General features: G+C 43.0%; 1 long non-coding RNA gene across 1 annotated transcript; it reads right to left on the reverse strand.

Moving 5' to 3' along the window:
* Positions 1 to 7128: 7128 nt before the first annotated feature.
* LOC115494019 (uncharacterized) lies at positions 7129 to 19006 on the reverse strand. Its single transcript, XR_012054297.1, has 4 exons — positions 18807 to 19006; positions 15509 to 15609; positions 13143 to 13187; positions 7129 to 10676 (listed from the first exon to the last, which is right to left on the reverse strand). It is a non-coding gene; the product is annotated as an uncharacterized lncRNA (long non-coding RNA).
* Between the last annotated feature and the right edge of the window lie 6264 nt (positions 19007 to 25270).

The following is a 25270-nucleotide window of genomic DNA, read 5'->3' on the forward strand; positions in this document are numbered from 1 at the left end:
TTTACAAGTTGGAACCAGCAGTGCAGTGTTAGGTCTTTTTATCTGCTCTGAACTTCATGTAGTTTTTAATGTCAGTGTTTTGATGCCTCAAGTTCTAGTCCATAAAACTGGCATAGCAATGTGATCCTATGGGAAGATACCAGGGGTTACAATTAGGAGAAGTTCAGAAAAGAGGTTGAAGTTGCTGAACACTGAAAACAAAGTGTACAAGCCAGATTTTTTTCTCTTTTTTCCTACAGTTGTTGCTTTCCCAACCCTCTTATCTGTATCTTAATAAAAACCCTCCTACAGTTTCAGTGAGAGACTGGAGCTGTGTGTAACAGAGAAGCAAAGATTTCCTTACTGTTTTGTTTTGATGTTGCTAGATCAGCTCCTGTGTCAGACTTTTTTTAAAATCTGTTTATGTTGAGTTAGTTACAGGCTGAGCTGCTTTGTTTATTTACCAAGCAGGTGCAGCAAGTGTGGAGATTTTTTCATGCTCCTGTTAAGTGTTGTCTTACACTATGACTTCAATCAGATTAATGTGACCAAAATGTAATAAAGAGAAGCAGTAAATATGTTACAAAATATGTATAAATATGTCATAAAAAATCCTGTTAAGACATTTGGAAGATTTCATGCTTTAAATGCAAATTCTTGTCCATAGATGTAAACATTCATGGAATCAAGGAATGGTTTGGGTTGGAAGGGGCCTTCAAGATCATCCAGTTCCAACTCCTCTGCTTCCACTATCCCAGACTACTCCAAGCCCCATCCAATCTGGCCTTGAGCACTTCCAGGGATGAGGCATCCACAGGCAACCTCTGCCAGGGCCTTACTACTCTCTGAGTAAAGAATTTCTTCCTAATGTCCAATCTAAACCTGCTCTCTTTCAATTTAAAACTATTCATGATATAAATTAGTACTCTTCTTTTATAAAAAAGTATTTATAAAAATACTTACTGATTTTCCAGGTGTTGTTATTTTCATCATAAATGCATGTATTCACTCTTACTATTGGATTTCTCTGATAATTGTATCCAAAATAAGTCTAACTAATTTTGTGCACAGGGTTGCTCGCTTACACAAGTTCCTTTAATGTGGTACCTGAGAGATTTAACCACTGAGCTATTTGAAAGCAGCATGGTTGTGGAAAGGTAGAAAAGTGAATTTTACTTACATGAAGTTTGGCAGTGGAGCTTCTGGAATTTCAAGTTTATCTGTAATTTCTCTGCAGTGCAGACTGCACCCATTCTGTAGGGCTGGAGAAGAGTTGCAGCAGTTTTATTTACATCTAGTAGAAATTAGGAGAAAGTCCTCAGCACTTGTTCTTCTGTGGATAGATTCAGTCCCTGCCCCACTTCAGTCAGTCTATGCTTGAGAAATATTTCACAGGAAACAAAACTGGAAAAGAAAAAATTCAATAGCAACAGGAGTGTTATTTTTAAGCTACTGTGCTGAACAATGTCACCTCAGAAAAAATAACACAAATGCATGACTATTGACCACAATAAATAAGGAATTTAGGCTTCTGTTGTCTTTCTTATGTTGCAGCTGTAGTATGAAGTATTAGAATTACCGGAAAGTCACCTGTGGAATATCTGACATCCTTAAATACAGGCTTTATGATGTTTATTTTTAAGCACATGGAGCAACAATCCTTCATTATTTTGCCTTTTCACTCTGAATTAAAGAATTTGTCTTGAATTTCAAGAGACAACTTGATACATTCATGCATGAGCTAAAATAAACCGCAGTGAGCCCACAGAGGAAGAGATTCTATAGGAGAATGGCTTTTACTCTGTTAGACTGGCCAAATATTTGCAGCTTTGCAATGACTCATCCATTTTCCTCTCTTCTTCAGCAGAATTTTGGAAGAAAGGACTAAGTAAAGAGCTAATGATACTCCTAGAGGAAAAGAAGATAAAATCCTTTTTTTGGTGCTTAATTTTATCTGAACCAAATCTTTCATTGCTGTAGTGTGGCCACAGAAATGAGCAGAGCTGCCCCATTCATCCCAGCTGAGGACCAAGCCTTTAATCTTCTTCTTTTATTGATATTCATTATTTATTATAAAATAAATGCTATGATTTAGCAGCCATAATTATTTTTATGCAAGGAAATACTTGGGATTGGGGATGTATCCTGATAAAAATTTGGCAGCACATAGATTGGGTCATCCTGAGTGTTGGAACTAAAGGGAAACTCATAAATCATCAGTGCCATGTCCTGCTGCCACCAACCACCTCATGGCATAAGCCTGATCCTGAACTGGAATTCAGCCATAAAACAGTTTGTTTGTGGTGCTGTGTTTGCCTTTTCCCTCAGGTTGGAGGTTAAACAGTTCTTTTCTTCCCTTTCCCTTCTTTTCTCCTGTTCTTGCCCTCCTTGGATAGGGCCAGGGTCATTTGCTGTGCCAGATACATTTTACACCCTTGTGGTTCTCAGGCCTACAGTTTCCTAATGGCACAGTCTTTTGGGACAGAGTTTGGAAATGCTAAATCCTCAAAAGCAATAATCAATTAAAGTGATCTCATATCTGGCTTTTCACTCCAGCCCTGTGCACTGTAACAGTGTCAGTAAAGATGCTTGAGGGATTGGGTTGGGAAATGGGCTATGGAGCCTGTATGGCAAAAAAAAAGTATTGTTTTCTCGACTTTATACGATTGTAAAATATAATTAAAAGTTGGAAGGTAAGTACCCACAAGTGTGCATATCAATTGTGTAAACCAGAAGAAAGGAGAAAACCCTTCAGGTTTACCTCCATTTATTTAGTTTTATTCTTACTCGCGGTTAAAGGGATGAACTGTTTTCTAACAAAATTAAGGAATACACACAGAATCATTCATTCTTGGTTTAGAAGGGACCTTCAAGATCAGCCAAATCCCCCTGCCAGGGGCAGGGACAGCCTGCATTTAACCAGGTTGCTCAAAGTCCCATCCAACCTGGTCTTGAGCATTTCCAGGGCTGGGTCAGTCACAGCTTCTCTGGGCGACCTGTTCCAGTGTTTCAACACTCTCACAGTAAGGAATTTCTTCTTAATATCCAAAATAAACCTGCCCTTTTTCAGTCTGAAGCCATTCTTCCTTGTCCTGTCACTCTACGCACTTGTGAATAATCTCTCTCCATCTTTCCTGCAGACTCCTTCATGTGCAGAAAGGCCAGAATTAGGCCACCCCAAAGTCTTCTCCAGGCTGAATAATCCCGGTTCTCTCAGCCTTTCCTCACAGCAGAGCTGCTCCATCCTTCTGATCATCTCTGTGACGTCCTCTGCATGGGCTCCAACAGCTCCATGTCCTTCCTGTGCTGGGCCCCAGGGCTGGAGGCAGCTCTGCAGGTGAGGTCTGACCAGAGCAGAGCAGAGGGGCAGAATCCCCTCCCTCAGTCAGGCCACACTGCTTTTGGTGCAGCCCAGGACATGATTTGCTTTCTGGGCCATATTCACATTCATGATCCCAGGACATGATTTGCTTTCTGGGCCATATTCACATTCCTGATCCCAGGACATGATTTGCTTTCTGGGCCATATTCACATTCCTGATCCCTTTCTTCATGCCTAAAAGAAAAAGCCACGCTCAGACCTTTGTGTCCAGAATGCACCAAGGACAATTGCACACAGACAATCAAGGCTGTGAGAGTCATTTCCAGAAAGACTTTTTCAGTGCTTCTACCTGCATGTTTCAGTAACACCTGCACCACTGTGATGTGTCATCTGAAGAGCTCAAAGCGCATTTTAGGTTCAGGTTTAACTAATGGATAGCAGTCACTGAAAGAAGGAAAGATTCCCATCTGCAGGCACATCAGGAGGTACCTGAATGGATAAAATGCCTTGCTCAAGGTCAGACAAAGAGTTGGTGGCAAAACTGGAGAATACTGAAATGTGAATTAATATGTCCTGATGGCAGCCAGCTGCCTTGCTGCAGCTGTGCTCAGAACATTGATCTGATTCTTGTGGGTACGAGGGAACTTCTCTAGACAAAGGATCTCACATAAAATCAAACCATTTGTCAGCCCTCGAGAGGAGTGAACTGTGAAGTGTTAGGCTGTCACCTCTGTAATGCAGGCAGCAATTTCTAGACACTAAAGTGCTCATGTTTTCCCTCTCCCTCCTTGATACATGTTTCCATAAAGCCTTGGTCCTGTGGAAAAACTATTTGCCAGACTCCTTGCTCAGTAAACACATATTCTGGTCACAGAGTGCTTCAGCCTGCAAACCCTTCACTGCTCACACTCTTTTAAAATGCAGAATTCAAGGACCTTGCATTTTGACTTGCTAGTCATGTTTCTGGAAGCAGAAGCACCTAAATTATAACTCAGTCCCCAAAGGCCTGAAAAGATGCACAGCTTCAATTCCCGTGGCACAAGTGGTGCAAAGAGGCAACCTACAAACTTGGCAAACTAAATTAAAAACCACTGAGTTAAAAAACTTCAAACAATGTTTTTAAAATAAGCTTTAACATTTGGACAACACTGTATTGATCAGGTGGTTGTTCATTGTAGGTCCCCTCCAACTGAAGTATTCTATTCTTTTCTATTCAATTAAAAAAAAAAACAAAAAGAAAAAAAAAAGAGCCCAAGGTGTGGAGATTATAGTATAAATCCATACTCTTTTCTACCTTCCATCTATCCCCCCTGGAGTTATACAGTAGCAGTAAAGGGAGAGTAAAAATCTCAGAAAGGTGCTGTGCACATCTCTGATTCTCCCAGCACTACCTCAGCTGGTGGCATTCAAAGGAGATAACAAAACAAATCACAGCTTCCTTCCCAGATGGGTAAAAATTAAAACAACTGCAGGAAGGGGTGAGCAGTAATTCACTGCCTACAGGCAAAGCAGAGATACCCCAATCTCCTCTAGCTCCAGGTGAGTCTTCGTGGCAGAGCCAACAAACCCATGAGGTCACATAGGGGAATGTATCAAAATTAATAAATCATCAAGTCTGGTGAATACTTCAGAGAGTGAAAATTTATTTCCCCTTGGCTGATCCTTGCTTTTATGTCATCTAAAAGTGCCTTTTTTTCCTCATCCTTTCTTACAGAAGACCACAAGTACCTTTGTCTCCCCTGCAGGGACCTGAACATATTAAAAGGTCACTGCTAGATCAAAATGAATATGCTTTTAAAAAGAAGCATTTCCCTCAGTTCCCAATCATGCCACAGTAAAGCTGTAATAAAAACCATGCACGGTTTACCTGCATGATTTTTATCATTTATCAGAGCATATTGAAAACCAGAGTCATTCTTCTTCCATCAGTCACTTGTTCTTGCTCGTTTTACTCTCACTGAAGCAGTAATAACCAGAGCTTGCAAGGAAATATTTAAACACTAATTAACTTGTTAATTCTGTGTGTGGGCAGGCCCCTTGTTCCCTCTGGAGCACAAGTGATTTTCGAGATATTTGTTTGGGATTTCAGGGTGTTTGCATATTGTGTATGGCTCCCTGTGTATGTGCTGGTATGTGTGTGGGATGCCTCTGGCTGTATTTGCCTGCAGCTGAGCCTGCACCACATTCCCCTTGCAACAGGCAAGTTTTCCAATATGAAAGTTTAAAAACCCCCCAGTGCTCTCCTGTTTCATTTCAGCCACTGGATAAAAGGCAGCAGGCACATGGCTCTTCCATGGAGCTGTGTTGTGGTGGCACAATAAATGTGTGTCCCTCTTGGCTGTGGGGTGCTTGGGGAGATCAGTTTTCAGCATCTGTCCAACAGCAGTTCAGCCTGGAGCAGTCATGCACTGCAGAGGTTTTCCTGTTCCATTTTTCCAATAAAAGCATGGTGCTGCTAACACCAATCTGACTTTCTCTGGGAGGTGGTTAAGCATGTGGCTAGAACTTGTGAATAAATTTGCTTGTGTCTCCTTGCTCCCTTCCCATCCTGCTGCCTCTTTGAAAGTTCTGGTCTAGTAGAAGGTGCCCTTGTCCATGGCAGAGGGTTGGAACTGGATGATCTTGAAGGTCCCTTCCAACCCAAACCATTTGATGATTCTAAAAGTCACCTCCACTATGACACATCAGAAACAGCTGGGAGAACAATATTGAGACTCTGCACTGAACCTGCATAAAAAATACATCCAGGCTGTGTGTTTTTCTGTGTTGCATGAGAAACCTTGCCAGAAAGTAAATTCTTAATGCAAAATTCAGCCCTCAAAGCATTAAAAAATGTTGGTATTATGGAAAGATTTTAAAATGTTTTGAGCAACTGTGACAATGGCTGTGTCTCGGTAATCCAGTTTATGATGTGGCCCTTCTTGTCCCAAAGCTGCCTGGACAGAACAGGGGTGAAGACACACCTTGTGCAAACCATTTATAGAGGTTTCTGCTCACCATTAAAGACCAAGGCACTTCCAGGGAAAAAAAAAAAAAAAGCCATGGCTTTGTAGCCAGAAATCATGGGGAAACCAGGGTCATTCATGCACAGTTCAGGTAGAATTACTGTCACTGAACTTTAGGTGCAATAGTTTTATTTCTTAGTATTGGGGGAAGGAATTTAGATGCTTTAGGGACAAGAAGGCTTTAGGAACATGGGAGGCACCTGTGGTGCAAAGAGCTGAAGCTGAGAGAGGCAAGTCCCACCCTTTGGGAATGAACCCTGTTTCCAGCCCCAAGGAATGCTGAGGTAGCACTGAAGGACTTGTTGCTTCATGCCTGCCTGACAAGAGACTGGAGGCACATGAAAATGGCTCAAAGCAGCCCAGCTGCTGTTATCTCCTTCAAGTATCCCCCAGAGCAAGAGTGAGGTGCTGCACGCAGCCACCTGCCCTGCTCCTGCAGCCTCCCACAGACACTCACCCAGATGTTTCAGGGTACAGATGTGCCCTTTGTAGGGGAGAAAACACCCACCCATGACTTTCAAATCAGTTTTTCCTTTGATTTGCTTCCTTCTGGGGGATTTGTCATAACACTTCCAAAAGAACCATGTATGTAACATGGGTAAAGCTGTGCATTAACCTTAAATGTTTTTTCTCCTCATTACATTGCCCTTAATAGTGCACAGTTACATCCCCCATGTGCTGAGAGCAGGAATTACCCAGTAAATGTCAACAGAAGCCAATGTTTAGGCTTTTATTATCACTTGATAAACCCATGTAAACCCCATTAAGGCTGAGAGGATGTCTATGTGTGTATCAGGGGAAAAAAGGACCATTTGCTCTCGAGTGCATGTAACTAATTAAAAATTTAAGAGCATATAGTACATAATTGTATTAGACTGTAGGTTAATGCTCCTGAATGAAAAAGGCAGATGAACTGAAATGCTTGTACAGGACAAGAATTCCTGGCTGCCCCTGTGCAGTGAGCTTGTGTGCTCTCTCTCAATGGCCCCAGTATTCCCTGGTCAGGCTGGCTCTGAGGTTGGGGGCTGATGGAAGTGGGAAAATCCCTGGCTCTGACCTTGGTCAGGATCTGCTGGGCAGGAAACAATACAGGGAAAGACAGGACAAACCTTGGCACCTCTGAGCTGGTTTCACATCCTCTGCTGAGCTGGTTTGTGGTGTGGTTTTACTCCCCAGGGCAAGCAGCACCAATGTCCTACTCCCACCTTTCACCACACAGCAGCCTCTCAGAGCCATCAGAGAAGCCCAGGTTTAAGGCTGCTGCTCTCCTGGGAAGATCCCAGTGGCAGCAGAGCCTGAATTCCTGTTGATATCAGCCTCCAGAGCAGTTCCAGAAGTGTGTTCCTGCAGGAAGGGTGTCACCTCCCTATGAGCACAAAGCCATCAGCCACCAGAATGGTCCAGACAGGATACTCAGTTGTGTTTCAATACAGAAGACTGGTGTATATAACTGTTAAATGGCCAGTCATTTTCAACAAAGACACAAATTTAAATGACACAAAACTGTGTCTGTCCCTGCCCAAACAAAGCCATGTGCAGGACAGGACATGGATGGAAAACAGCTTCCATAGAGCTGTAAAAGAAGTCCAAGCCTCTGGCACAAAGATAGTAAACACAGTGCCAAGGAAAAGAACCTAGAATTATTTTTTTAATTGATTCTTCTCCAGATCAAGGAAAACCTCCTAAGTTTTTGTAAATAAAGAGAATAAGACCGAAGAAATACCCAGCTCTGCTACAGGTTTGACACTGGCCTAGGAAAAGCCCGCAGGGAATTAAAACCTTGTATTTCAGTTCATGCACATTTCTGACAATCATTACATTTTACGGCAAAATCCATGGGCAAGTGCATAGTCACACTTTTTAATGTGACTATCAGCTTATTCCCATTTTCTCACAATCCTTCTATGGTTTCAGAAAGCCCCAGCAAAATAAACCACAACCTTTAAAGTTTCTGTCATGTGATTTACACCCCTACAGCCACTGCTGATTTAAATTTCACATCTATTCTGGAAGTGAAAGTTGAGCTGATTTTTTTTTTTTTCCTCTTTTATGATAAAAGAGCAGCCACTGAATTAATAGCAGGTCAGTATGAGATATATTAGAGTGTGGTTTGGCATTTCTGCTGAGAATCTCCTGTCATCTCCACCACCACCCACAGACGCCATAGCAACCACACTGCGGAGGGGCTCCAGCGCACACACTTGAACGTGCTGCTACATGAATGCACTTCTTGTTTTGCCATTGTGATGCTGAATTCATTTCAGCTGCAGTCGCTCCTCCCTGGAAAGCTTCGTTTTCCCACTGAAGAGAAAATAAACAAACAGCTCCAATTTTGCCCTTTTGGATGTAGCAGTTGTGTAGGATTCAGCTGAGCTGGCAATTAAGGAAAAAGTCCTCAAATTATATCTTGCACTTGCACAGAAGTTTTTAGCACTGCCATAAGAAAGTTGTCTTTACAGTCAGCACAAGGTTCAACTAGAAGAAGCAACAATTTCTTGAGAAGTTACCACAGAACAATACTTGTTTATTCACCAGTGTTTGAACATTTAAGTAGTTCATGCAATTATTCCTAAGTATAACAGCCTGAGTTTCAGCAGAGCTGGTAAAGCTTGTGCAAGTCAGTAATTTGCTGCAATTAAAAATATGCAGCTTGCAAAATATAGGAACACTGTTTTTAGCACATTCTTATAAAGTGTTAAAGACACTTTTAAAGTGTGCTAAAGCATCCAGCTTGTTCTTCAGCATGTACTTTCTTCACAGTTTGTTCTCTATGAAAAGCTACCTCCAACGGTGTGGGCTTTTCTCAGCTACTGTTGTAATCCCACTCTGTTACACCCACTTCCAACTTCTCCATAACCCTGTATATCACTTCCAGGCATTAATTAATTATGCCAATCCTTGTAGGGTTCATTAGTCAACTATTTCACTTAAACACTGCCTTACATATTGTCTGAGTGAGGACAGCCCTAAATCCAAGAACAAATTGTTCCTGTTACGTATTCACCGTTTTTGTTATTTTCCCCTCATTGTACTTCCAGCCATCTCCCAGTAGAGTAGAGAAGAAAACCCCCACACAAAGGGAGGGACTGCAGTGCAGGCAGGATCTGCAGCCAGATGGAGTCATCCTGATGTGAACCACCCGTCTGACCTTTGTGTAACTGTCATGTTTGGCTTTGGCCTTTGAAGTGATGGGATAAGAGGTCTCCAAAAGGGGCAGGTAGGATGGGGGAAATAAATGCTGCTGAGATATGAGCTCAGTACATAACTTATTTTAAACGTCTTTCTCATGTACAGTGTTCCGAAGTGTTGCTGCTCTCCAGCCTTTTCCCTTTTTCTTGCTCAAGATGGTCAGTGCATAATCCTTCCTGGATTTTGGGGGGAAAGGCACAGCACTTCTCTGCCTGAGCCTGCAACCTCTGTCTTCTGGTTTAGCTTCTCTCTTGAGAGATCAGATGAGAGCTTTGGGAGTGCTTGTCCTGAGACCAGGCTATGCCACCAGATTCCCATCTCTCAAACAAAGCAACATTTCTTTGGCACCAGGATCAGAACAGAGACAAAAACCACAGAATGAAAACAGAGCTGGAGGATCCCGGCCCCAAATTCTTTGGCCACACTCACACTGAAAATCTGGTGTGCAACAGGCTCCTGGTCTCTGGCTGAAGCAGCTGGGGGACCTGTCAGAGGGTGCCAAGCTCTGGTTGGAGCAGGCACCTGGACTCCTCTTTGAGAGAAAGGTCACTGTGTCCCCCTGGTAAGGTGGCAGGACATGGCTGAGGTGTGCACCAGGTGTGGGAACTCAGAGCAAGGCTGGTGGCATGTGACTTTCCTGTTAGCAAAACTAAAGACAACTGACGCAGAATTCCTCCCTGGAGGTTCTTGGATCAGGGTCCAGCCATCCTTTAGCTTTCCTTTGATGAACTAAATGGACCAAGCTCCTTAAATCTCTCCCTGCAAGACATCTTTCACAGACTTGTGTACATTCTTGTGCCTCTTTCTTGAATTGTCCCCAGCTTTTCAGCCTCCCGCTTCTTTTGTGGATGCAAGAGCCAGGCACAATGGGTTGGCAGCAGTTTCAGGAGATGGGGAATACCCAGACAACATTATCACCCTCTTCTCCATGGATTTCCTCTGCTTATACATACAAAGATTAGGTCAGTTCATGGACAGCTGATTACTCACCATAACTTGCAACCCTTTTTTGGTCATGACTTTCCAGTGTAGAACCACTGGAGCCCCCAACAGCCAAATATCTTCTTTCTCCAATGTTGTGACTTAACTTGGTTGCACTTGCTTACCTTCAGATTGCCAATTACCCGTTGCTATCAGTGACCTGGGTTCCTTCTTTTGACCATTTTCCCAGCCTTTTTCATCTGAAAATTTTGTTGATAATGATTTAAAGGATTTTTTTCCTAAGTTGTTGATAAAATACAAGAGTATTTAGCCAAGAAGTAGTCCCTATGGGATCTGTCCAAACACACACCCACTCTAAGAAAATTTCTCTGGTTATAATAATATTTAAGACCTGAAGTTAGCCAATTCTTAATCCATTTAGTGTGTTTTGCAGTGGTTTTGTATTGTTTTAGTTACTTCATCAACATTTTGTACTGTTACAAGACAAATTTCTTACAGAAGCTCAACATCAATTCCCTCATCAGTCAGACTTAAAATCTAACACAAAACTCCCCTGACCTGCATTAAAACTGGAGTAATGGAAGATAATAGTGTTAAAATGCCACATTTGGGTATCAGCAGCAAGGTAGGAACACCAGCACAGTGCTATAAAAGTTATCTTTGCCCCCACAGCCTTGCTCTTGGCAAGGTGAAAAGCTGCTGCAGACAGTGGTGGTGTTTCAGGCTCTCCCTTTGAAAGCTGGCTACATGATCCACTGTGCAATGTCCTGGGAGAGAGTCTGATTTCCCAAGGCTAATGCCATCCCTTTGTAACCAGAGAACCTCTTATTTGTAATTCCATAAATGATTTGTAAGCTGAAGATGTTAAAAAAAAATTCTGATGTGTTGGAGGTAACCTCAACCTTCCATTCAGATATGAACAAAGTGCAGCACCTCAGTGACTTCTCCAGTATTTGGAGGGCAACATGGGTGGAATGAAATTTTGAGACAGGATGTTCTTCCTCTTCCCCAAGGATGTTTGGTGTGATTTTTATCAGGGAATTAGATTTATCAGATTGTCTTTCCTTTCTCCAACTATAGCAGCATCTGACATTAAATGCTCCTGATGTGTTTGCCCTGATAGAGAAGGAAGCAATGGGGTTTAGGTCATGATACGTATTTTAGTGACCTGTAAGTGGTATGGTCAACACAAATTCACCCATTTCCTTGGGTGCAAAGAGAGTAATTTAAACAATTGTCCTTTTCAAAGACACTTTTTGAACCCACAGAAAGGACCTGTAGAATTTGCTTATCTGCTGCAGGAATAAAATTAATGTGCTTGCAGCAGCTTTGAATGTCTTGACTTCACATAAAGGTGGACAATGAACAAATTATATATGCATGCAGAAAATTAAAATTAAACAATTGTTATCTGGATTTAGATTTGAGAATGAACAGGACGCTAATGAGATAATGTCTAGGCATCACATGGTCTCATTTCTTGGCACAAGAATGCAGAACCATGTCTTCTACACTGTCTCTACTACATTGAGGACAGATTCTAGAGATACCAATACCTTTTCAGTATTCCATACCTATTTATTTCTATACATTTATTAGGATTAGGTAATTTGTCATTTCAATGTTTCTTAGAGTACCTAAATTCTGATTTCATGTTTTTATATGACTTAAATATAAAGTTCCAAAGAGCATGAGAAAACAGGAAACACTGGCACAGGGAGTTTAACTCGGCAAGGGCAAGGCTGTTCCACTGGGAACTGGATATGCTGCCTAAAACTGACTTGTTTGTGGTGAAGCCCAATAACACTTTCAGGTTCCGTTTGATTCCAAAGCAAGGATTTTTCAGCAGCAGCAGCCAGAAGAGAAATCATTACAGGGACAAAAGAGGAAGGCAACACCTCTGCAGCCAGGCTTTGATTCATGCTAAAATGCAATTAGGGGAGGCTGTGATTGCAGGACAGTGTGTCTGACCACGTGCAAATCTCATTCCAACCACAGCAGCCACCCAACACAAGGTGGGTAATGGATGATCTGAGTTCTTATCACTCAGCAAACTCTTTGGGGAGGAGTTCATTCATCTAAATAACAGAAAAGGAAGGTCAGCTTGGAAGGGATGAGCAGGTGAGGTGGGAGATGGAGCAAATCCTCTCCTGATGATCTTGCTGTACCTGCAGCTCCCAGTGGTGTTCCAAGAGTCCAGCCCTGCTGACAGCAGGAATCATGAGGGAGAGCTACATTTTTTTTTCTCCTCCCCTGATCTCCAGAAGGGATTGAAAAAAATTGTTGCTGCTGCTAATCATTAATCACACTGAAACCAAACCTGGCCTTGCAGAACTAACTGTGCAGTCAGAGCCCTCGGAAAACTAGAAGGGGGAAGAAAGTGGTCAGATGGTTTCTAGACGTCTCAAATTTGGGGGCTCCCATATTTCATTTCTGTGATTATTTTGTAGTCTCATAAACTACACTCTTGAGAAGCATTTATTTTTGCATAACCTGAATTTTTCTTTGGACAGTTACATTCCAAATATTTAAATTTATTATTTCCCATTCACTTCTGAGTGGAGAATAATAAAGAAATAATAATGGTGTCCTGCTGCTCTCTCAGCTATCTGCTGATTCAGTCTGTTACAGCTGAGAATGAATGAACCTGTGTTGTGCTACCTGAAACAGGGGAAAAATCCCAGCTGCAAAGCCCCTGTGCTCACCACCAGCTCTGAAGCCTCTTGATCTTCACTGGGACAGACAAGGAGCTGTCAAAAAAGCAGAAAGTCCTAATATAAACTGGTGGTTACAAACTAAAGGATACCAGTTGGATGCTGAAGTTTCTTTCTGGATCATTGACTTTTTACCAACTTTCTATCCTGTGGTTCCTCTGTAAAAATGTCACTTAATAGGAGCATGAGGTTCCTTTTGCTGATCCCTCTCCAGGCTCCTGGAGACAGATGGATAAACACATGGGTGGTCAGTGATGCTGAGAAATGAGCACATTTCAGTCCCACATTTGCTGTCAGAAGGAAGGTGCTGGATCCTCAGGACACAGGCAGCTTGAAGACCTTCCTCACCCACCCTTGCACTCTTCACTTCCACGTTCAGGTTCAGGCTCTTTTGCTCTCTCAGGTTTCCAAAGGTGCAACAGCAAGTTGTGGCAGCTAAATTTTCCTGACACACTCCCAGCTAAAATGCCTGTGTCACCTTTTTTAAGATTCCTTTAGCTGTCAGGTTTATACATCTTTTATGCATGTTTTTAGTTTCTCCTTTGGGTGTTTGCACTTGTTAGAGTTGCAGCAACCAGCAGTCATTTGTGGCTGACACAAGCACGTGTGAGGGAAATGGAGAGGAACATTTGTTTGGAGAGGAAATAAAGGTGAACAATCACATGGACCTTACAGGCATGTTGAAACACAATAAAACACAGATGGTTTCAACTTTGGCACTGAGGGAGTGGCATTGTTTAAACACAGGAATTTAAAGACCATAGAGTTAATTTCCAGAGAGGAGAAAGATGATGCTGTGGTGTACTTTGCAGCTTGGACATACCTCCAGTCTAGCAGCAGTCCTGTGTGTAGGACTGCCTGGCCCTTTGCCATCTGGCAGGTGACTGTCTCCCTGCACTGGCTTGGCTGTGGGGTTTTCCCAGCTGAAACTTTGAAGTTGGCTGTTTCACCCATTTCTGTGATGTGGCAATATATGTTTATAATTTGTGGAGCACCTCAGGGTGAAAGGCCTTCTGTAAATACTGTTATTCATCAAGAAATAACTGGGAGCTGGAATCATTCCCAAACCCCACTGCCACATTCAGCTGTTTATTATTTTTACTAGAGCAGCGCCCAAGGATGAAATGGGGTGGGGGTACCTTGGACTGAATGCTGTGTGAATATAAATGTCATCTTCTCACTCACAAGAGAGGAAAAGGCTGTGGGAAGGGAAATGTTTTATGTGCTGTGTCTGAGAATCTTTCTTTCCCAGCTCAGCAAGGACAATTAGAGGCCAGGTCTCTACATTTATCCTCAGACCTAACTTAAAAGTGAGGCCTACAAGAACAGCCCCATCTGAGCATCTGGACTCCCCTTTTCACTGGTGATGGCAAGGATCATCCCAGCTTCAGCACCAAATTTAAGCTAAGATGAACCACATCCTTCCTGAACCTGCTTCTCTTCCATGATTAAATCATAAACCAAATCCAGATGTAGACACTTACAGGAGAGCTGCAGGCTGGGATGAGAGGAGCACCCAGGGAGAGAGCCTGGGTGCTCCCTGTGGGGAAACCCCACAGTACCATTCTGAATAAACAGAAAGGTCCCTTAAGACACGTTGAGTCAGCCTTGGGACTGAGCCACACACCAATCTGCAGCTCCATCCCCCTTTCATTTACTTTACAGGAGATAAAGCAATCAAAGAAGATCTGAACCCTCCCAGCTAGAAGGATCAGTGTAATGGTGGGAGAATGTTAATCCAACCAGAGCAGGACAAGTAGAAATACTGCAGTGAATTAGATGTTGTGTGTCTGACAAGAGACCAGTCAAAGCTGCAACAAACCTCCTTTTATCCCCATGGGAATGTAGCATGTCTTATAGGATGCCAAGGACAGTATTCATGTTAAAAACAACCAAAAAAAGGTCTTCTGTGTGATTAGTACTGAGTGTTGGTACCTCACAGAAGGATTTGGACTCTCTTAGTTTTTTGGGCTGCAGCTCTCTCAGGGCAATTAGTAGCCTTGCTAAAAGTGCACCTGCTTAAAGCTGTGATGAACCATTATGGGTTTAATTCCATGATTAGTTAAAATGCACCTTCCAGAGCCAGCAGTTTGGGGCTGGAACTTGTGCATGAACAGGAGTGCCTATGGCTTTCCTGCTTCCTGGCTCCTACTCATTTAGAAAGGGTCCAGCAGAGCCTCTCCTCCTTTTGGCATTTTAGCATTCATTTTTGGCAGGGCTCCACCATATCAGCGGTGTATAAAAATACAGAATAAAACAAACATAACAGAAGGAAGTAATTGTATACAGCACACAAGGCCCTCCTGATGCAAACACTGGGCCAGCTTATTTAAAGTTTTCACCTTCAACACTCTTACCTGTTTCTGTTGCCCATTCCTTTGGGTTTCACAGTGTCCAAGCCTCTGCACTAAGTTGAGACTGATTTATTTTGAGATGGGCCCAGGCTCTTTGTTAGAAGCTGGTTAGAAAAAAATGGAGATATTAGTTATGAGGAATAAATGCTTTGCTCAGAGGGAGATGAAACACAGGGAAATGTTTCCTAGTGAGGTGGTGGATCCCTCATCCATGGAAACATTAAAGGCTGGGTTGGACAGGGCTCTGAGGAACCTGATCTGGTTGATGTCCCTGCTCATTGCAGGTAGGTTGTCCTGGATGAAATTTAAAAGTCCATTCCAACCCAAACTGTTTTATGATTCTATTAATTACAGTAAGATTTTACAGAATCACAGAATTAATGATGCTGGAAAAGACCTTTGATGTCAACAAGTCCAACCTATGATCAGACACCTCCTCAACTAAACCATGGCACTGAGTGCCACATCCAGTCTTTTATTAAACACATCCAGGGATAGTGACTCCACCACCTCCCTGGGCAGATGATTCCAGTGTCCAATCACTCTCTCAGTGAATAATTTTTTCCTGATGTCCAACTCCTCCTGGTCTGGTTGAGGATTTCAAAGATGCATTGGTCTGCCAAGAGAGAACTACTCCCCAGCAGGGAGAGGGATACTAGTATCTGATGTAGTGCTTCTTTGAACTGGTCCCATCCCCTTCTTGCTGTAGTTATGAAGAATTTTTTCATAGACTTTGAGGAAGTTTTGGTTATTTCAGGAATGGCTGCCTTCCTATGCCTGGAGCAATTATTGCTACTCCTCCTCTCTGGCCTGTTTACATCACCCTGGACCAAAAAGCTGACATTGATAAGGTGGTGTTTGATACCACCATGTGTGTTTTTCTGCCCCTACATCCCATGGACCTGCCAGGGCTCAGCTTTGTGAGCAAAACCACTGCAGATGTGCTGCACCAGGTGTATCACCAATCACAGACTTGTCCTGCTGCCCATCAGCTTTGCAGCACTAAAATTGTTGCATCAGTACCAAGTTGCTTTGCTTTATTTTCCCATTGTAGTAATTTATTCTTTGGACTTTGTGCTGATACTTAAAACACCCAACAACCAAATGTAAACACATGCTCTGACTCAGTCGTGGTGTACTTTAAAAGACACAGCCTATAAACATCCTTTCCTGCCGAGGCCCAAACAAAGGCAAAGGGTTTTCCTCTGAGCAGGATGCACAGAAGGTTGGCTCTGAATGTCTTCTGCAGATGCTGTAGAGTCCTCTGCAGCTCTCTACTTTTATCCTATTTCTTCTATGAATTTTATTAATTACTCCCCAGATGTCTGACTGACAATGTTTAATAGCACTCCTCAATCACACTGCCTGGTGCAGCAGGGCAGAGGCAGTGGTTTGCCTAAAAGCAACTTCCAAAATGCCACTGGCAGATTTGTTTTATCCATTGAGGAAATTCACTTGTCCAAGCAAATTGTTTAATTTCCAGTGGCTGTATGAACACTTTGCTCCTTTATTCTTCATGTTTCTGACAATGGCAGGAATTGCAAATGATTGTTAATTAAAATAAATTGGAGATAATTGCCAAAATGGAGTGAGACAAGGCTGATTTGTATGACTGGAGTGTTAAAACTGCTGACTACAACCTGTGTGTGAGCAGCAGTGTGTGCCCAAGAGAAAAGGTGGAAAGAGAGAGGAAAGGAGACCATGACCCATTTAGTGTAAAATGCAGAGATATTAAAGCTGTAACTATCAAAGTTGGGAGGGATATAGTGAGAGGTGAGTGTGTGGTGCCTGTAAAGGGGATTACAGACCATGGGTTCACATTAAGTGGTGAGCTGCCCCCAGAGCTTTTATCCGTAATAAATGGAAAGAAATACCAGGTAATGGGAGATTTCAATCATAAAGATGTATGCTGGAAGTCTCATATAACTGGAAATAAATCTATTTGAAGTTCCTCAAATGATGTGTGATCATTTTCTAGCCCAGGAGATATTGCACCCAACACGAGATAACAGTATTTCAGATTCCATTCTGACAGATTGGTTGGAAGCTGACGGTATCTGAGGAACATATGGCTGGGACTCCGTTTCAATAGAGGCAGAGGATGGACCTGCACAGTAATGAATGTATTGGGTAGCTCCAAAGGGATAATTTCCTAGGATTTAAGCAGCATAAAAAGAATGAAAGTTGGGCTTTCTATAAGAGGATTTTACCAGCTGACCAGCCACCTTGATTTCACAGTGTTGTGAGAGGGCAATTTTGATTAAAAACCCATCCTGCTAAAAAGGCAGGATGTCACTCAGTGTGAGATAAATGACTTAATAATCTGATTGGGACAAATAGAATCTACATTAAAGAGGACTGGTGCAAAGCTACACTATCCCCACAGTGCCAGGCAAAGCTGAGGGGCAGCTCAGGGGGAATTTTGGCCTTTGATGGCTGAAATGCTGCATCCCATGTGTATGTTCAGGTTTAGAAAAGGTTTAAAACTGAGATGAGCTGGTGTTGGTGTAAGGGGAAAGCTGGAGACAACCCCAAGGACCACCAGAAATGCTTTGTAGACAGATGTAGGTGCTTTGTGTGGTTAGTTTATCCAAAAGAAGCCGAGGGGTGACATCCCATCTGTGCCTGTGCGCTTTGTAGGGAAGCACCAGGTAACTGGGTTGGGAACAGGGCTAGAGGAGGAGATTGCACTGTGTGCTCTTGGAATTGAGCTGGTGGTTCTTCCTTCTTTAAGAAATCTCTGAATCTGTGAGATGCTGGTAAGAACACTGGTGATACTTGATTATACAAAGTTTATTCAGTGTTCCACACTATTTCCTGGAATGATGCAGCATTGTCTGCCACAGGGAGCAGACTCAGCAGGCTGCTGAGTGAGTCTGGTTCCAGCAAGATACACTTGAGGAGCAGGCTCTCTGCTTTTGTATGGAATCTCAGTATATGAGAATTTTGGTCCTGAAGTCCTGGCATGTTACTAGGAAATGGGAAAAATAAGTTCAAAATCAGAAATACTGTGAAAAGGAAAAATATTGTGGAAAAGGCTGGAGGTTTTATGTAAAGCTGCCTTTAGCTATGACACTACATCCCCCTAAGGGGACTGTATCCTCATCTCAGCTTTGCTGAATGGCAACAGGCAAGTCACTACCTTCCCATGTGTCCATTGCCTGGCTGTAATGTGGTATTTTAAAGATCAAATAGGCATTTCCTGTGCACAGTGGCTCTTTAAGTGCTTGCTGTTGTGGTTACATTAGGATTCCAAAGAAGAAGAAAGTCTCTTTCGCTTTGCACAAATAATTGAACTTACGTAGAATGAGACATTGATGGGCTCTGGAAAGGCAGAAGGAGTGATGTCTAAACTGGCCTGAAATTCAGTCAACAGCTTGTAGCATCTCCATGAGCCTCTGAGTACTTGTTACTATGTCTTCTGTCTTCAAAATCCTGAAGGAAATCAAAGAGAAAAATCTGTGAAGTATTTGCAAGGGGTCCAATGACTATTTCTTAGGAGTTCTCTGGTAAAAAAAAAAAAAAAAAGCTTTCTTATATTTTTCCCAAAATTACAACCCTTTTTACTCGAACACACATATAAATACTGAACAATATGTCTCTTGTTACAGTGCTTTCCCAGGGAAAGGAGGGATAAAAAGACATGTAGGGTCTCTCTGGCATTTCAGAAGGGCTATTTCCCAGTGGGTTGATAGGTCTGTTTCAGAAAACTGGAAGAAAGAGCCTTGACTTTGCTGAAACTCATCCATCTGCAGAGCTCAGTTCCTATAGGCATAGAATTCATACCTGGAGTAAGACCTTGTGTGCCCTCATGGTCTTCATGCAGAAGAGTCACTGCACTGAGGGGCACTGAAATGCTTGTCCTCAGCCATTCTGCCCTGGATTTGAGAGAGAGAAGAGCCCCAAAAGACTGAAAACTTCACAAAGTCCAGCATGGAAAAGACTTGCACAAAAAGTTCAGCTGTGTGCATGAGATTTAATTCATTTTATCTAGCAGACATGGACAAACTCACTTACTCTGGCCTAATACCACTTTTATTTCTAACATGGGGAGGGCCTCTTTGCCTGTAGTAAGTGTTATGAAAGTTGAAAGTAAAAGGGGAAGAATAAACCTCTCCAGCTCTCCATGGCTAATCAGGTATTCATCTTGAATGGCTATTAATGAAAGCAGCACTACATCAAAGGGGAAGCTGGCTCCAGTTGAGAAGGTTATTAAAAAGTTTAGGAGTAACAGGTGGCCTCCTGACCACAGAAGTGACTGCATTTCACGTTCTGTTCTGAAGAGAGAAATGAAGCCCTGTGCTTGTCTGCTCACCTGTCACCTGCTTGGGGCTGTCACCACCAAAAAGAGGCACTGGGGGAGTGTCCTTGCAGACAGGGGTGGGTTTTTTTTGCTCAGGGACTCAGTTTTTCTCTTGCATTCTTCACACAGACATTACCAGAAGGTAACAAACCCACCAGTGCTGACTTGATTTTTGATGCATCGGTGATAGCAAGTTCCTTTCTGTCACAGCAGTAAAAATATGTTAAATATACTGAAGAAAAGAACCAAAATGTCCCACTTGCAAACACAGTGGGTGAAAAATAAACATGGTTTTGTGATAGCAGCTCACTGGGAATAGGATACTCCCATTATGGCTTCTAGCTGTACACAAATGTAAGAGGTGAGGAGGGAGTTCCAAGCTGGGATGGAGATACTCCAGTGCTTGTAGGTTGCTTCTGCTGCCACAAAATAGATGTTTACATCAAATAGTGCTGCAGGTGAAAAGCTCAACCTCTTTGCCAAGAGCAAAGACAGGGCATCTCCATATTCCTCCATCCTGAACTGCAGGATCATGGTCCAGACACACTCTTTTTAAATCAAGAGCACTGAGATTTCTTGGTGTATGAGTTTGAAGGAATCTCTATTTCTACCATCACTGGGGAATTTTCCCCTCAACTCCAATAGCATAAATGCATACCTGCAGGTTTGTACACTTGGAGACTGGGGTAAAAGTTCTTCTCACATTAAAGGCTTAAAATCCTTAATTTTTCTACTATTTTTGGCTTCTATTTTCTGTCATGAGGCCCTTTAAGTGCAAGCTGAAAGCATTCAGGGTTTTATCTACAAATAATGGCACAACCATCCCCAGCTAAGTAATGCCTAATGTTGGGCCATTCCTTTAGTCAAAATCTCCCCTGTAGGGCATCAGCATCCAGATTTCAGAGTAAGCTGATGCCAGCTGAAGCCTAAAGAATCTGTTCTGTTGCACACTTGAATCTCATGATCTTAGAAAATTACAGAACTGTCTTTAGCTCCTACTGAATTCCCACTCTGGAAGATTCCAGGGACTGAAATGATTGTCCTGAAAGTGTAAGGTCTTTCCCAAGTTACATGGCAGAAGGAAAAATACTGCTTGTGGTGGTTGTTTTGGGGATTTTGCTCACTACTATTTTATGAAAATGTCTGCACCTGTGAAATTGAGGCAGAAAGTCTCCAGAGCAGCAAGAGGAGGCACCAGGCACGACCGTTTTGATTGAAGAGACAAAGTTTCCAACAAAAAAAAAAAGGCATTTTGGCCCTGGATGACAGGGAGGAAATAAAAATAGAGAGAGCAATGACAGTCTCTGCCATTTGTGTCTTGCCTAGCCAGAGAAAATAGGAGTTTAACTACACAAATACACTGAAATGTGCCAATTTTACCTGGCTCCATCACTGATTTCTTTTTCATCCTGAGTTTCAATAACCACGTGGTTTGTATGAATGAGCATTAGCTCACTTCAGTCTCTCCACGGTGCTGTGGTTTACGTGGTTCACTGCTTTTCCGGAGTCTGGCTGAGGTGCAGATAGGCTGCTGCTCTGACTGGGAAAAAAGAGGCCAGTGTGCTTCTAAGTAGTTAATGTATTTATCCACTCAGTATTCAGTGAAGTAGACAAATGGGTTTTCCATGTTAAAGAGGGGCATGTAGTCCAAAGGGGGAAAAAAAGTGTTATTAAATGGTCCAGAGCTGCATAGAAAATAGATATTTGTGAATTTCTGTATGTGTGTGTTTTCCTAAATGGGTGGATTTGGTTTAGAAAATATTAAAAAATCCCAACAGAACCAGGAAGTCTAAACTGTGGCTTAAAAATTACTTTTACAGAGGAATCAAATTAGGGTGGTGGAGGGAGCCCTTCAGCCCAGGGCTGACCTTGGTGCAAGTGACCTCTCTGCAGCACAAGGGGCTGAACCCCACAGGTCTGAGAGCACCATGAGCCACACCTTGCAGGAGACCTTGGAATTTCCACGCTGAAATCTCACCCAGGAAAGCAGGACCAGCACAGCCCATCCCACTGACCTGATCAGGGGTTAAGGGAGGAGCTCTGACCTCCAGCATCCTTTCCCCACTGTGTGAGCTGTCTTTGTTTGAGACCTTCATTGTTCAGGTCCTGGAGAAGAATAGGCTGTCCCTGGGAGCAAATTGCAAGAAGAAAATTGCCACACAGGCAAAAACTGTCCTCATGTCCTGTTTCCAATAGAAATGGATTTTTTTGAGTGCCTGGTTTCAATAAAAAAGCCCCAAAAAGAAAGAATTGGAGGAGGCATTGCTTTTCATGGAGTGCCAACAAATAATTGCAAAAAGTTGCTTGTTTTTAAAGTACTGCATGACCAGGGACAACACGGTGCTCGAGGCTGTGCAGACCTGCCAGGTTCTACACCAGTTCTGGATTACTCTTCTCCTTGAAAACACCCTGACCTGGGCATTTTTCTTCATCTCCCAAAGCTTCCTCTGGTGCTGGACTAGAATGGAAGCATCAGCTACTTCTCAGCTGCCCAAAGGAGTGTTGAGCCACAGCAGTATTTCTGTAGGAAGATATTGATGCTGGCATTTGACAGACATCACATAGGCATTGGGACCGCCGCCGATTCCCTTTGGCCACTCAAGGGGACAGTGTGGTCAGGGTGGAATTGCACCAGCAACCCTCCACTTCATCAAAGCTGGGCACTCCTTGTCCCTAACAGCCTCAAAATAACCCTGAGACAAAATATTGCCAGAATATTACAGAAAGTCTTGAATTTATGACTGTAAAAGGCCCAAGCATACAGATCTATGCTATATATAAATCACACTGTGGTTTTTTTCATCATAATTTACCCATTTTTCCAGGGAGAACTGTTTGCTTTGAATTTATCTGTTTCATTTGTACAGAGTTAAAGCCTTCTGGGTTTTGTAGTCGCCATCACTCAATTAGTGAGTCCCTCAAGCTTTTCTGCCTTGCACCCTGTAGTAGGTTCTGCTAAATTCCATTTGCATGTCTATTCATGCCACAGAAAGTATCACGCCTGCTGGCATGTGGAGTATGTTCATCAGGGGTTAAAGAGCTTAGAATGTAGGAATTTTTTTGTGTTTCAAATGTCACTCTTATTTTGGAACTTTTAGTCCAGACTTACAGGCTGTTCACTATGTGCTGACACCAGAAGCATTGGTGGGGGCACTTTTGCCACTGAAACCGTTGTGGCAGGTTCACTGTCCCTGCTGGGTCCTCTCAAGACTCAGCAGGTGGTGTGACATCAGCAGTGCTAGGACAAGGCAGGATGCTGTACCTCACAGGTACAGGATGCTCTTCCTCCATATAAACACATGAGAAGACTTTGGAAGAAATTTCTAGCAAATCTCTCTGTTTCACCCTAGAACAGCTGATTTGGGGTTTTTTGTGCTGTTCTACCAGTTTGCTGTAGAGACATTGATGTGGAGTGATGATCTGAGCATCTTCTGCATTATAATCCTAGGTGAATACAGTTCCTTCTCTGCAGGATCAGCTGAGAGCCTCCTGTGGGCAATGTCAGAAGAGCCTACAAATACCACAGGCATTTTGACCAGTTTGGGGCCAGATGGGGTAACGCAACCCCCCAGTGCCAGTGTGGCTCTTGTCCCTCTGAGTTCAAAAAAGCTTTGTCAAAAGTTCTAGAAAAACTTTGCAGAGCAGAAGAACAGACAGTGGAGAGAGTGCTGCTGGGGGTCTGAAAAACTATTGTTCCCAGTTGGTGGGGAATTGCAACAAAACATACCAAAGTCAGCTGTTTTGAGGAATCTATAGCCACAGGTACTGCTGGGGCTTTCCCACCCTTGAGCCCATCATGATCCACTCTAGAAAACAAACTCCCTCTTTAGTATGTGGAACAGCACGGGGGGAACAGGAGGAAAACTCCTGCTGCACACCCCAGACCACAGATAAATAGAGACGACAATAATAGTGATAACTAGTGATAACAACAGTGATAAATAGAAAAGAAACGGGGCCATGTGGCAACCAGCAGCAGAAGACAGCTGTGCTTGGCCTTTCCCACCCAGGACACAAAAGAACGTGGAGAACCTCAGAGGCAGCATTGCTTCATCTGCTGCTCACAATGGACAGCCTCGGGGTGTTTTTAACCAAGGGGGGCAGAGTGTGGGAGCTTGGGCAGAATATTCAAGATGGCAAATTACTGAGCTTCTTAGGGGCAATCGTAAACCTTAGGGATGGTGAGGCTCTTAAAAGAAGAGAAGAAAATTCACAAGGGAAGTTGTGACTGGCTGGAACTCATCCTGCTATCTCCTAAAAACTATGACTTCAGAGAATGGCGTGGGAAGGTGTCCTGCCCTAATGGGAGAAATACGACAGCTCTGCCTTGAAATGTCTGGGCAAAGATTAAATGTGACTTGCTGGAAGGAAAAACTGCTGTGATATTGTGCCAATGGGCTACAGAGCTGTTCGTGTTGGGATGAATTCTCTCTGTGAGCAGCACAAGGGCCCTGTGCCTGCCAGTTATGGAGTTTGGGGAATGCATCCCGTGCTCCTCCCTGCTCTTGCAGCAATGCAGCTTGGTGGGGCTGAAGCATGTTCTTCTCTTCCAGAAGCCAGGAAATCATTGCTCCATTTTTTTATAACATGATTTTCCTAGTTCAAAGCAAGCAATGCTTGTTTTAATTAATGAATATATTTCTCTTTTCTTGCTTCTTGGCTTTCTGCCTGGTCCTGCATTTTCATGCCTTGAGAATAAAATGTTTCATTCAGAACAGAATCCTCTTTGTCCCTGTGTGGCTGCTGCTCAGAGAGGTGAAGAAGCTGGGGAGGTGGCAGTGGTTTCAGTTTTGGGGGAGAAATGGGCTGGATTACAGATGAACTGCAAAGAAAAGACATGTTTTGTAGCGCTCACCGCACTTAACTCTTCCAATTTTCCAAAAGCCGTGGCAAATCCTGCTTATGCAAATCCTCACCTTAGCAGCTTTCAAATATTTTTAGAGCCACTGGTGTGAATAAAAGTGGAAATTGGAAGTATATAATCCCAGCAAAACTCTATGTACCTGTGGAGTTCACTGCAAAATGTGTGAGTAATGATGTGGCACATTTAACTAGTGTTTGGTGACCGCTACCACCAGCATCAGCTGTTTTTTCACAGCTCTGCTTTAGCTTATCAACCCTCCTCAATATTGGGCTAAATTCCAAATAAAGCAGGGAAATCAGCTGGCAATTCATTTGATGTGTTACATTTTTTTTCTCCACACTTAATTGAGCATTCCACTTCGAGTAATCCTCAGCATTAGATTAAATCTCTATTGATCTCATTTTAATGAGCTCACCACTGTGACCAACAGCCCTTTCTCCCATGGCAGATGGAGACGTGGCCATCCGAACATGCAGCAGAGGTACCTTGTTTCAGAGGGTGACTCCTCCTCCCCATCACCATCCTCAGCACCCCATTACCCCAGAGTCTGTGCACCCAAAGCCACCAGATGTGTCCTGCCCTTTGCCCTGAGCTTTGT

The sequence above is a fragment of the Taeniopygia guttata genome, chromosome 2, assembly GCF_048771995.1.
Source record: "Taeniopygia guttata chromosome 2, bTaeGut7.mat, whole genome shotgun sequence".
Lineage (NCBI taxonomy): Eukaryota > Metazoa > Chordata > Aves > Passeriformes > Estrildidae > Taeniopygia > Taeniopygia guttata.